Source organism: Gallus gallus, chromosome Z, assembly GCF_016699485.2.
Source record: "Gallus gallus isolate bGalGal1 chromosome Z, bGalGal1.mat.broiler.GRCg7b, whole genome shotgun sequence".
NCBI classification, from domain to species: domain Eukaryota; kingdom Metazoa; phylum Chordata; class Aves; order Galliformes; family Phasianidae; genus Gallus; species Gallus gallus.
In genome coordinates this window covers 83,770,120-83,782,795 of record NC_052572.1, presented here as the reverse complement: position 1 = coordinate 83,782,795, position 12,676 = coordinate 83,770,120, and positions in this window count along the sequence as shown.

Sequence of the window (12,676 nt, the reverse complement as noted above, 5' to 3'; positions counted from 1 at the left end):
TGGATTTTCTAATTTTTTTTAATTCTCTCTCTGTGTATCTATATATTTATCCTTATTCAAAATGCATCTAGCTCCTCTGGAGAAAAAAACAAACAAAAAAAAAGTGCAGTAAATTCTATTTTAAACCTAGACTATCTCCAGTTTGATGTAAGATGCCAGACAACATGTCTGTGTTGTAATGAAATATAAGTCCTTCTGCACATCAAATTATTTCTTGCTTTAATGCTAAAGACAGTTTAAACATGGCAAACACATTAATCCATATTAAAGTTATACACAGCCAAACAATGTAATGAATTGCTACAGTATGTTCAAGGTAGTTCATCTACTGTTATTTTCTTCCAGTATTTTGAAGTTTTGCTTATTCATTAATGCTTACTTTCTTTTTAACACACAACAAACATCCAGTCTCAGTCCAAACAATCTGCTTCTTTTCCTACAATCTCAGAAGCGCTCTCCCGCTTTCTGGCAATCAGACGCACTTAAGCCTGACACATGCAGAAATTAGAAACCTTCCTTTGCTATCAGTGAACGGAAAGCAGGATCATTTGTTCTGATTTAAACATACATCTCTAGTGAGCAGACATGATGTTTTTTACATCTACAAATAAGTTCTCTTTAAGCAATTTTACTTGGCCTATCAATTCCCTAATCTCCATTCACACTCTATGTTCTCACTTGCTTATCTGACCAGATTTGGACAGCCACCTTTGAAATGTTTCAGCACTAGGAAACAACAATAGTTCTAATAAATGTAAAAAAATAAACAAATTATTGTGAAGCACAAACCATGGAGCAGTCCAGTGTTTCCTAACATCTCATGACATTATTTTGTGATTAAAACATTATTTTTATGTTCTTTGTTTTGAGCAGACTAAAGCAGAAAACAATCTTACAATAGTAAACATCTGAATAATGATATAAAGCACTTCCATAGGAGCTTCAATAGAGTTTGAAATTTACAAAATCAAAGTAAGCCTTAAAGTTCTCTGTGCTGTCCACTCTTCACAGTCAGGGCTCAGGGATGGAATAGGCATGGCAGAAAAGAACACTGCAGTACAACCACTACCACAGGTTCAGAGCCCAAGAAAGGAGCCTGAATTATAGATTCCAAGAGGACTACAATTGTAAATTTCATTTAATTGATAAAATTAGATGATAAAATATCTGGGATATTTTTAATGAGCTGTAGGGAGAAAAGGAAAAGGGTAAGGGAAGGAATTTTCATAATGCAGGTTTTGTTCACAAAAAGTTCCATATTACCTGATCATGTATTTGTATAGTAAAGTACATCTTTTACAGAAGACCAAGCAATACAAGTAAGCAAACCCATCCAAATCAATTTTGGAGGAAGGAGTTATCAATACATTTTGCATACTTTGTCCATTCAAATCAATGCCAGAATTTACAAGTATTACCTCCAAGGTACATATAATCAATTCAAGAAGTTGGAAGTCAAATTAATTTCTTTGCACAGAGGTTGTATTTCTAAGTCCCTACATTGTGAGAACAAAAAACTCTCCAACATTTGCACCTCACCATCCAGATGTACAAGGCCTGCATAGCCAACTCACAAGTGTTGAATGGGCAGAAATAAAAGATCAAAAGCAAACTTTTTCAGATTTCAGATAGGGAGAAGAGAGGAAGTGGACAACTGAAGTCAATAAAACCTGAATTTTTGAATTAATGGAGCAGGTCTTGCCTAATATGCTGCTTTATTAAATCTGCAGTTGTTTGGTAATTTTTTACTGTGGATTTGATTACACTGCACTGGAAATATAAAAACTGGAAGCTTCATTTAGGTTTAATGAAGAGATGATGAGTAACACTTTTTTAAACATGTTTTTCTCGTGTTCTCACTTGATTTTTTGATGTTCCACTGAGTCTGAAAATTTGTTGAAATAAAGATCTGAGCTTTTTCAATTGGTGGAGGTTCAGAAGAATCCAGAACTAATCAGACTTGCCTTCAGACATCTGCAAGCTGAGGATATATTTTTTTTAATTTGCAGTTCCTCACTCCCGTGAAAAACATAAACTTATAAAAGACCAAATCTTCAAAATAATAATGGAAACAGATGTAACACTTACTAAATGTTTACCCTATGTAATATACTGGAGAAAATAACAGCCAAGCTAACCTCTTACTAGAATAAAATGTCAGTAAAAAAATACCAATGTTCTATAATTCAATAATTAATATTCTTGCTGTTTTAGTCTCAATTAGAGGAAACTTTAGCAAGTGAATGTTCGTTTATCCTATGTCAGCTGTACAAGACTTCCCAGTGTAATTAATGTAATAAATATACTTACTGCTATATAAAGGAAACACATTCCCAGTGGAAAATATCAAAATCCCACCTCCTCCTTTAGATCTTCAACTCAACAGACCAACACAATCATTTTACATGTTCTCGGAATGAAGTATTATGATTTTATTAATATCTCAAAAATACTGTATGAACTAGGTTGGCATTTAGACAATATAAACCTAATAAATTTAAACCCCAGCAGAAGTGAGCACATCACAGAGCTGAATGAGTTAAAGAGTCTGTGCCAGTTAAACAAATATTTAAACATATTTTTGTAAGGGGTGGAACGATGCAGTGATGTATTTAAATCAGTGCGTGTTATTTCCTCCCATTTCTTCCCTTTCCTTGCTGGGGGCAATCCAGGCTATCCAAAGCTTACTTTCTTACCATTCAAGCACCTTGTGACACAACACATTGCTCAGCTGTAAGAGTGAGATGTAATTTTGAAAGAGAAATTCTGATGCTTTCCCTAAGGAGATTCCAATCAGAGGATAACTTGTACCAACCTGCGTAACTTAGATCTTATGCTTCACCTAAACAGCTTGAGTAAACAGGCCAGTATCTGCAATATTTGGTAGTGGTAGTGGTGCCGATGATGATGTGTTTGGTTTTGTTCTTGTTTTAAGGATTTTTAAAGAATATCAATGGGATTTACTTCCACAGTATCATACTATCATCCAAACATTGTATTTTGTGCCAGCTTGGAATTCAGGTTTGATGTTATGGCGGAACTGTGACAAAATGGTACAGCCTGAAACCAGTCTGAAAACTGAAAGTAGCCACCAAGACTCTCATCTCCCCTTGCTCAGCTGTTCAATCATGAGTTAAAAAAGAGCTTGCATCTGCAACTTCCCTCTTAATGAGAAATCTAACAAATGCTGGACAACATAATGGCTCAACAGAAGGCCAGAATCATACAATTAACAGGGAATGTTTTGTGTCGCCTTCTGAAACTCTCCCTAGTCTGTCACAAGGTTCTTTATGTGAACTGTTTTGAAACACATACACACCATTTCTTCTTTTTACATCAGTTGCCATTTTCAAGTGAAATTGAGAAGACTTAAGCCTGTAAGCATTCGGTCTTTCACTTTTAGGCTCGGTAGGAGAATATTTTGAGTTCTTTAAAAATGAAATACAAATTTCTGCACATATGTGTTTTAGTTCAAGTATGTAAATGTTATTAACTTCATTGGATGGAAATCAAAAATAAATGAGTGACGTCAATATTATGTAAAAATAATGCAAAGGGCAAAGCTGATCTGTTACGTGCTATTGTCTCTGATGTTAATTATACTATTCCGAGAGGTATTCGACATATTTCTGATTTAAATAACTACTGCTGTCCCATTGTTTTCTACAGCAAACAGGTTTGTGTTTGCATGTGGAAGTAGTATCACAAATATTACTTTACAATAGTCAAAGTCCAAGCATAGTCATTGTCAATTAGCCTGCAGATCTTGGAAGAAGTACTTGATGCTTTCCAGATCTGAACCACTCGCATCTTTATAAAGCAGCGAACAGTAACTTTTCCCCTTGAAATCTGTAATTCATTTTCATGCACTATTACACTTCAATAGATCTGGGGTCTCATTTTTCCCTCCAGTCATAAAATCTGGGAAGAACAGTGTGTTTCAGCTGCATGTCCAAGGCTATTTGCTGAAAAGCTTTCATAAGCGTCTTTCCCATCAGGGATTTACATCGTATCAGTTTCATATCTATGCTAGATAATATTCTGGAACCTCAAGTAACATTAAAATAATTTAAGTAGACTAAAAGCAGACCACTAATTGGCAAAGAAGACACACTTTCATTTTGTAACCTCTTCTCCCTTCCCTTCCTCCCCCTCCATACACACTCCTGTATGTCAAGTACAGTTCACTTTCTATTAGCCATGCATAAACACAGGAAGTTCAAGGCAAAATACTGGTATTTCTCAAAAAGATTTTTGATTACAAACATTAAGCCAGACCAACTGTGCTGACTTGCAATCTCTCATAACCAGCAAAACTTACAAGGTCTTGTGGTGCACTATTGCATTTTTAATAGTTTAAAAAGAGCACATTTCTCCAATCAAGCACATACTTTTTCTATTGTTGAGATTTTTATTGATTAGGAAAAAAAAAAAGTCAAGGCACAAAGGAACAAACATGTATTTACAAATCCATATTTCATCTTAGTGCTTCAATTTCTGGTATTTTCTTATTAAAAAGACCTGATGTGTTTTCAGTAATAGATGTGTGGTGTGGACAAGTCCTTTTGGTCTTGGATCATATTTGCTTTTACCTTTTTGCTACAGGAAGTAATAGTCAAAAAGAATAATTCCTGTAGGGAAACATGTGTTTTGGATAATACAATGGAAATTTTCATTTATTTATCTTTGGAAGCAACCGAAAAGTGGAAGTCTGGCTTTTTCAAGCATATCTAGTTTTCCATGCCTGCCTTCCTTGTAATATTCTACAATAAGGAGATGTGAGTGGGAAAACTTTAACAAGTGCAACGTAAGCAGCAGTTGCAGGGGCTCTGCTGAAGGAGGGAGATGAGTCTGACCCTTTTAAGAAGGATTGAACATAACCTGCATTTGTAACAAATAGAAAAAAGCCGTAGCAGAAATAAAAGCTATAGCAGTAATAATAATAACAATAATAATAATAGTAGTAGTAGTAGTAAAAATAATAATCAAAAGCAGACACTATTGTGCCTGTTTAACTATAGTCAGTACTACAAAACTGGAGACTCCTCAGGAGTTTGCATCAAACATACATTGTTCTCATGGATGGAGTCCCCAAGGTGAGACTGTCCTAATCTTTGTTTTATAATGACAATTGTAGAAAATGTAGTCAGCTTAGTTTCTCTCCCATCTGCCTTCTCGCATCAGAGAGTGACAAAACTTTACTTTCATCAGACTCCAACTGATTTTTCCTCCTCACTTGTTCATCATGAAGGACTGTTTAAATTCTTAATTGTCTATGTGATACTAGGCATTAATTAATTGAAGAAAAATATTAGAAAGTTGGTTTGTAATTTGCATTAAAGCTACTGAATATTTCCCGTATCAAATATTTTAGCCTACAACAATGTCTTTGAAAAGACAAAGACTGGTTACAAATAATTCACTCTTTGTTTTACCTATCAAAGATATTTTATTAACTCAGTTTCTTGTATTAATATTTAATATATTTATTAATATACTATGTTTATTGAATTATTGTATTTATTAATCTATATTTATTGTTCATGAGATTTTCTTTAAAAATGAGCTCCAGAACATCGAAGTCTCTTTTTATATCAAGGTGCTTTTAATTTTTGCTGGGTTTTTTTGTTGTTGTTGTTGTTGTTGTTGTCGTCGTTGTTTTGGTTTGGTTTGATTTTGGTTTTGGTTTGCTTTTTTTTTTTTTTTTTTTTTTTTTTGCTTTTTTTTAATGAAGAGGCAAGAGGTATAAATATGTTTACTTTCCCTTTGGATTTATTCTATCAGAAAAAGTATCATGAAGTTTTTCTTGATGCTCAGAGGCATCAACTCACTGGTTCTTGATATTTCCAGATCAAGAAAAAGAACTTTGTCTAAGCGTATTGCCAGTGTTCTTTCAAAGCTTTTTGGCTCTTCAAAGTAAATTCAAATTTCTTAACAACCCCCTGAGAACAGAACAAAAATCATTTTCTAAGGTTGAACACTTTTATCAGCTGTGTTCTTGCAATAATAGTGGCAACTGAGAAACCCTGAGAATGGAGACAAAAACAAGCTTGCATTTTGACCAAAAAGTGTTTATCATTAAATACATATCTATGTTTTCACAACATCTTAGTAAAGGCAGAACATTTCTATCCTTTATTTTTTTTCAGTTATGAAGCAAGGAGGAAAATACTGTGCAGGTCAATCCAGAGAATCATAGCATGGCTTGAGTTGGAAGGGACCTTCAAAGATCATCTAGTTCCAACACCCTGCTATTGGCTGGGTTGCTACTCACTAAACTATGTTGCCCAAAACTACATTCAGCCTGATCTTGAACACTTCAGGGATGGGGCATCCACAACTTTTCTGGGCAGCCTGTCCACTGGCACTGTAATTTCTTCCTAATATCTAATCTAAACCTAGCCTCTTTCAGTTTTAAACCATTGCCCCTTGTCCTATCACTACACTCCCTGACAAAGAGTCATTCCATAAATTTCCTGCAGGGCCCTGTAAGTACTGTAAGGCCTCTATAAGGTCTCCCCAGGAATTTCTCCAGGCTAAGCAACCCCAGTTCTCTCACCCTTTCTTTGTAGAAGTGGTGCTTCAGCCATCTGTTATCATTCACAGCTCTCCTCTAGGCCTGCTCTGATGGGCCTGTATCTCACTTGTGCTGGGTTCCTCAGAGCTGGATGTAGTGTTCTTTACCAGCACTTCTTTACCAACACTCTATCTCACCACCCACGAACTGACACCCACCCCATTCCCTGGCAGCAGCCTTTGCTGTACAACTCTCCACAGCTTTATGCAGAGGCATGATGTCACATGGTGCAGAATAATGCCTTGCCTAATTCAGACTAGCTGTCCTGTCTCCTCATCATCCCCTGCCTCTGAGCCATAAAAGGCAGAAACTCTTTCCTGCTAAATGTCCTGGTTTGGCCCCAGCTGTGGTCCTGTCACTCAGCAAGAAGTAAAGCATCAGTGTTATCAACACTGACTCAACTGAAACCAAGAGACCAATATAACCACATGAAAAAAGAGAACTACCTCTCTCATGTCCCAGGAAAACACACTTCTCACTGAGACCTAAACATTAAAAGGAAATAAAGCACTACAAATCAATCAAGTCCCCTTAACTTTGCATGGAACAATAATGCAGCACCTGGTCTGTAACCCTTGAGGGACTTTGGTGTAAATGCCAAGCTGCTACATGCTTATGGGAGCAAATAACATCTGGTCACATACATGAGGCCAGAAATGCAGTGGCAGGAGAATTACATAACTGAAAATATTAACAGTTAAAAAGCTTCTCTCTACTAAATAGTGCCTTGAGAACCAAGCTTTTTTTTTTTTTTTTTTTTTTTTTTTTTTTTTTTTTTTGATAAATAATTCTTTTTCTTTAGCTAATCTTAACTGGATATGCCAATAACATGCTTCTAGACATAAACTTCTGGAGAAACAGAGAAATTGTCCAATTAAGCTGTCTTCCCAGTAGACAGCCCTCATTTTATATCACTAGGCAAAGACATAGTAAGTCACTATTTCAGAAAGACTGCTTGGAATTAAGCCAACATTATAAGAAACTACTGACTCTTCGCTGACAATCTTTGAACCATACACCAACAGCTTTTCAGCAAAAATCTTGGAATAAAAACTCTGTCTGGATACATTTCATGGAATCTTACTTGTGATTACATTCTATATAATCATATTTTGTTCAAATACAAGTTACCTGACTCATTTCTGATGTCTGATCAAGCAAATAACCTACAATTTGTTTTTCAAATGCACTTGTAACTACAGTTTACCACTTCAGTTTATCCCTGGTACAATAGGAAACTTTTCTGATTCCAAACTTCAGTTTGAATATTTCAGGATATTTATGAGAAGCATAATGACATTACAATTCTTTCCCCTTTCTTGGTAAAATGACTTTGAAATCTGAATGCTTCATGAAAAAATGTTCCCAGATGCCCATCTCTATATGATTTTGATTAAAATGCCTCTGCTACTCTTGTATTCTCATGCTTGAATGCAGTGTTTAGATTTCAAATAATATATAAGTCAGTCATGGGAAAGGTGAAGTTGTATTTAGTAGGTAAAAATAAAGAACAAATGGGAGACCAGATTAGATTACGAATCTACTACCTGTCAGCAGACCTTATGAGGGAATTGGTTGGAAGCTTTGGTAATGCTAACTACAAACAGCTTGCAGAACCTAACCATTACATATATTCCTTGCCAAGATTGGTTGTCAGTTGTATGACTGGCCATTTCCTGCCAACACAGATGACATTCTCTCCTCATTTATTAGCAAAAGCTTTATACTTGCTGACATGGAAAGTCAACAAGCATCATTTCCTTGTCTTTTTGTACCTACAAAACAGGTTGTCTAAATTACTAACAGCAAGGAATATATGCATTTTTATTTCATTACAGTATGGTAGCCATGTGGTTTTCCAACATTCAGAGAGTTGTATTTATTGGCAAGTGGATACCTATGTCCTGGAAACTATTCATGTGTGTCTTTCTTGCTAATCAATTAAAATAGCATTGTGTAGCAATTTCTTATTTATTGCTGGAGTCAGGTTTATCTTCAAAAAAGTACAGAAAATTAAAAAAAAAAAAAAACACCAAAACAAAACTACAACAATAAAAAAACCCACCACCAACAATAAGAATCAATTACATCCCTACATCCCATTTCCCCAGTGAAAGAGCCAAGCCACATTTCCTAGCAAATCTACATGCAGTACATGTAATTGTGACAGAGAAGCTTCACATTGCTGCTTGTGCATCTATGCACTGTTAACGTAACAGATATTTCTTTGACTTTCTTATTCCGATCTCTAAGTCCTGGTTTCATGACCTTTTATCTGGTAGGAAAATAGTGACAAGGATTTTTTATGGAAAGCATTTATACAGATACTGGTACTGAAGAGTTTGCTGCAAACTGCCCTTTTTGACAGTTTTGCCCAGCATGTTCAACTTCTGAACAGAAGCAAACCACAGGGAAGCCCTTCCTAAATCTGCTTAAGCTACACTTTCCTGTTGAGAAACTTATTTTAATATGCTGTTTTAAATTTTTAAAACCAAACTAGCTCAGGTTTCAAAATGCACAAATCTTTACAATAAGGCTATTTTTGTTATGCATGGTTATGCTTGGGGTATTTTCACTCTGTACCTCTATTGCCATGTTACTTAAACAGTTGTTCTGGGCATTAATTTACCATCCATTGAGGTTCAGAATACCCAGATACTCCTGCTACATTTTCCCAAACACATTTCTGACAGTGGCCAACACCAGCCGTGGTCCAAAATGATTTATGCAAGTTCCAGCTATTTTTGAAGGTCAAGACAAGATCCAGATGCAAAGTATCAATCCATAATATTTTGCATCAAGGGCACATGGGATTTATACTAGTTCTGTCTACATGGCAGTTAGCAGTCCTCTGGAGAAAAAATGAATAAATAAGAGTAAATAGGAAGAGTAATTATTGCTTTTCTAGTTAATGTGTGCTCTTGATCTCTTAACTTTTAAATATATTTTCAATAACTACAGAGATGTAGCATGGCTTTCAGTAAATTGTTTAACACTGCAGTGTTTCACACACCTGTATATCAAAGGGAAAAACAGAAATTCCCATCCTTATGTTTCAAAAATCAGGGCAGAAGCTTAATACTATATGGTGTTTAAGTCAGTATAACTACTGAGAACAAACAGAAAGTAGATTTTGAAGTAGCAGCAGTCAAAAGAGACAAACACATGGTCTAAGATGCTCATAGTGCCCTTAGGAAGGTGTAAATGGAAAATTAACAGAAGGTAGAACCATCAAATCATAGAATCATTTGAGTAGGAAGGGACTCTTAAAGGTCATCTAGTCTAACTCTCCTGCAGTGAACAGGGACAAATACAGCTCAATCAGGTGCTAAGGGCCTAGTGCAACCTGACCTTGGATGTTTTCAGAGACAAGGCATCCACCACCTCTCTGGGCAATCTGTTCTAGTGCTTCACTACCCTTTTTGAAAGAGGAAAATATTTTTAGAAGAAAATATTCTTTTGTTCTATCCAATGATAATTTCTCCTTCCTTTGTTTGAAACCATTTCCCCTTGTCATATCACAACAGACACTGGTAAAGAATCCGTCTCCTTCTTTCTTATAATATCCCTTCAGGTCCTGAAAGATCACTCCCCAGAGACTTCTCTTCTGCATGCTGTACAGCCCCAGCTCTCTTAGCCTGCCCTCAGAGGAGAGGTGTTTCATCCCTTGGATCATTTTTATGGCCCTTCTCTGGATGCGCTCCAACAGGTCCATATCTCTCCTGTAGTGATGACTACATCTGTACTCAGCACTCCAGATGAAGTATCATCTGTGGAGAGTAGAGGGACAGGATCTCCCTTGACCTCCTGGCCAACACTTCTTTTGATGCAGCCAAGGATATAGGATGGCAGCTGATTTTCTGGGTTGTGAGGGTATATTGCTGGCTCATGTCCAGCTTACCACCCACCAATACCAGCTTACCGCTTCCAGTACCTGGAAGTTCTTTTTGCAGGGCTTTGCTCAATTATTTCATACCCAGCTTGTACTGATAGCAGAGGTTGCTATGACCCATGTGCAAGACCTTGCACTTGGCTTTCTTGAGTCTCATGCACTTCTCCTGGGCCCACTGCTCGAGCCTGTCTAGGTCTCTCTGAATGACATCCCATCCATCAGGTGTGTCAATTGCCCTACAACCACAACACACAGCTTGATGTCATCTGTAAATTTGCTGTGTACTCAATCCCATCATAGAGATCATTGATGAAGATACTAACCCCTAAGGGACAACACTCAACACAGAACTCCATCCCAACATTGAGCTGTTGACAACTTCTCTCTGGGTATCATCATTTTCTCTTTCAGCAAACAATCCACCCAACAAATCCATATCTCTCAAATTTAGAGATAAGGATGTTGTGGGAGACCCTGTCAAAGGCCTTACTGAAATCCAGACAGATGACATCAGTGGCTTCTCCCTTGTACACTGTTGTAGTTTACACCATCATAGAAGGCCACTAGGTTGATCGGTCAGGATTAGTCCTTTGTGAAGCCATGGTAGTTTGTGGCCTCGTATCACCTCCCAGTCCTCCATGTGCCTTCACATAGTTTCAAGGAGGATCTGTTCCATAATATTCCCCAGAACAGAGGTGAGGCTGACAGGTTGGTTGTTTCCTGGGCAGCCCATTCTACACTTATCAAAAGTGAGTGTGGCTTTGCCTTTCCTCCAGTCACCAGGGACCTCACCTGACCGCCATGATTATTCAAATATCATTGAGAGTCGCTTAGGTCCGTGCATCTCTCACCCCATTTAGTCACAGAACCAGGCTGAACCAGGCCAGAATTATTTGTTTTATATTGTTAAGTCACTTTAAAAATTAATGATTAAAAAAAAAAAAGCAAAACTAAATGTTCTTCAATGCCATAGAGACCACAAATATTTTTGTCTTATGTTACAGTTAAATCACTTCTAGGTATTTAAGAAGCTGGCCCAAATCCAAAAATCTTTAAGAATTTTCTGCAACTGTGTTCCTGATCTCTTTCATCATTGCTGTATATGCCAATTCCATATGCTGTAAACAGTTGAACTGCCTTCTGCCACAACAAAATAAAATGTTTGAGAGACTTTGTGGGACTAGGTCCTAAACAGTCTAAACATTATGTTTATTTTCTGTAGTTCAGCACAGTTCTCTATCCCTCCAAACACAAAGGGATTTGAAGGTCTAAGAGATATGGTAAGATGAGATAGAAGACAAAAAAAAAAAAAAGAAAGAAAGAAAAAAAGAACAGCAAGATCTTATTAGACAGCTCAGGTTGCTAATTTAAAAAACATTATACAAAAGAAATCACCATACATTCATTGACAAGGTAGTATGTCTGGCTGAACATAGAGAGCAGCAGAACCTTTTGTTGATGACTGAGTTTGCATACAGAGCAAGTAATTTCAGTGACTTTTCCCAGCTGGAAAGGTGCGTGCCTTATAAACTTAAACAATAGCTGTCTTCTCCTGTTTGTAACTGAGGGAAAGCGATCCTCCATTTCCAAATATTTCCAGTCATCTTGTGAAGTGGAAATCAGCACATACCTACATAAAGCATTTTCTATAGGTCATCTGATAAGAATACTTAGAAGACAATGAGGAAAATTCACCCTTTATTTTTATTCTTCTAAGTGGAATGGTGAGAAATATATTGGTCGTTATAAAAATGCGAACTCCCTTTCACCACTGTAAAGCAAGAAAAGGCACATGAATGCTAGACATTTCCCTTGTATAGAAGAGATAACAGAAGGAAGATTTTTGTCCTTACTGTCCTAGACAGAAACATACACAACAGTAATTAAGTGAATACAGTAAATGCTATGCAGTTGGATGTTAGCACCTAACTCCAAAGCATAAGATAAATAAATAAAGCACAAACCAAATCTGAGAATGTAATGCTCCCTTGAACTCTCAAAGGGTTTCTTGGTTTGTTCTTAATATCTCTATACATAAGTGTTTAGTTAATAGTTACTGACAGTTAACCACCTAGGAAATTTCCACCAGCAATTCTCGAACTAGCAAATTTTGTAAACATACCAGTTCTCAAGGCTGGCTTTTTACTATAGTGACATTATTCCTTCTTTCTGTTTTGTTTAGGTAGTGACTCGTGTACAATTTCCTC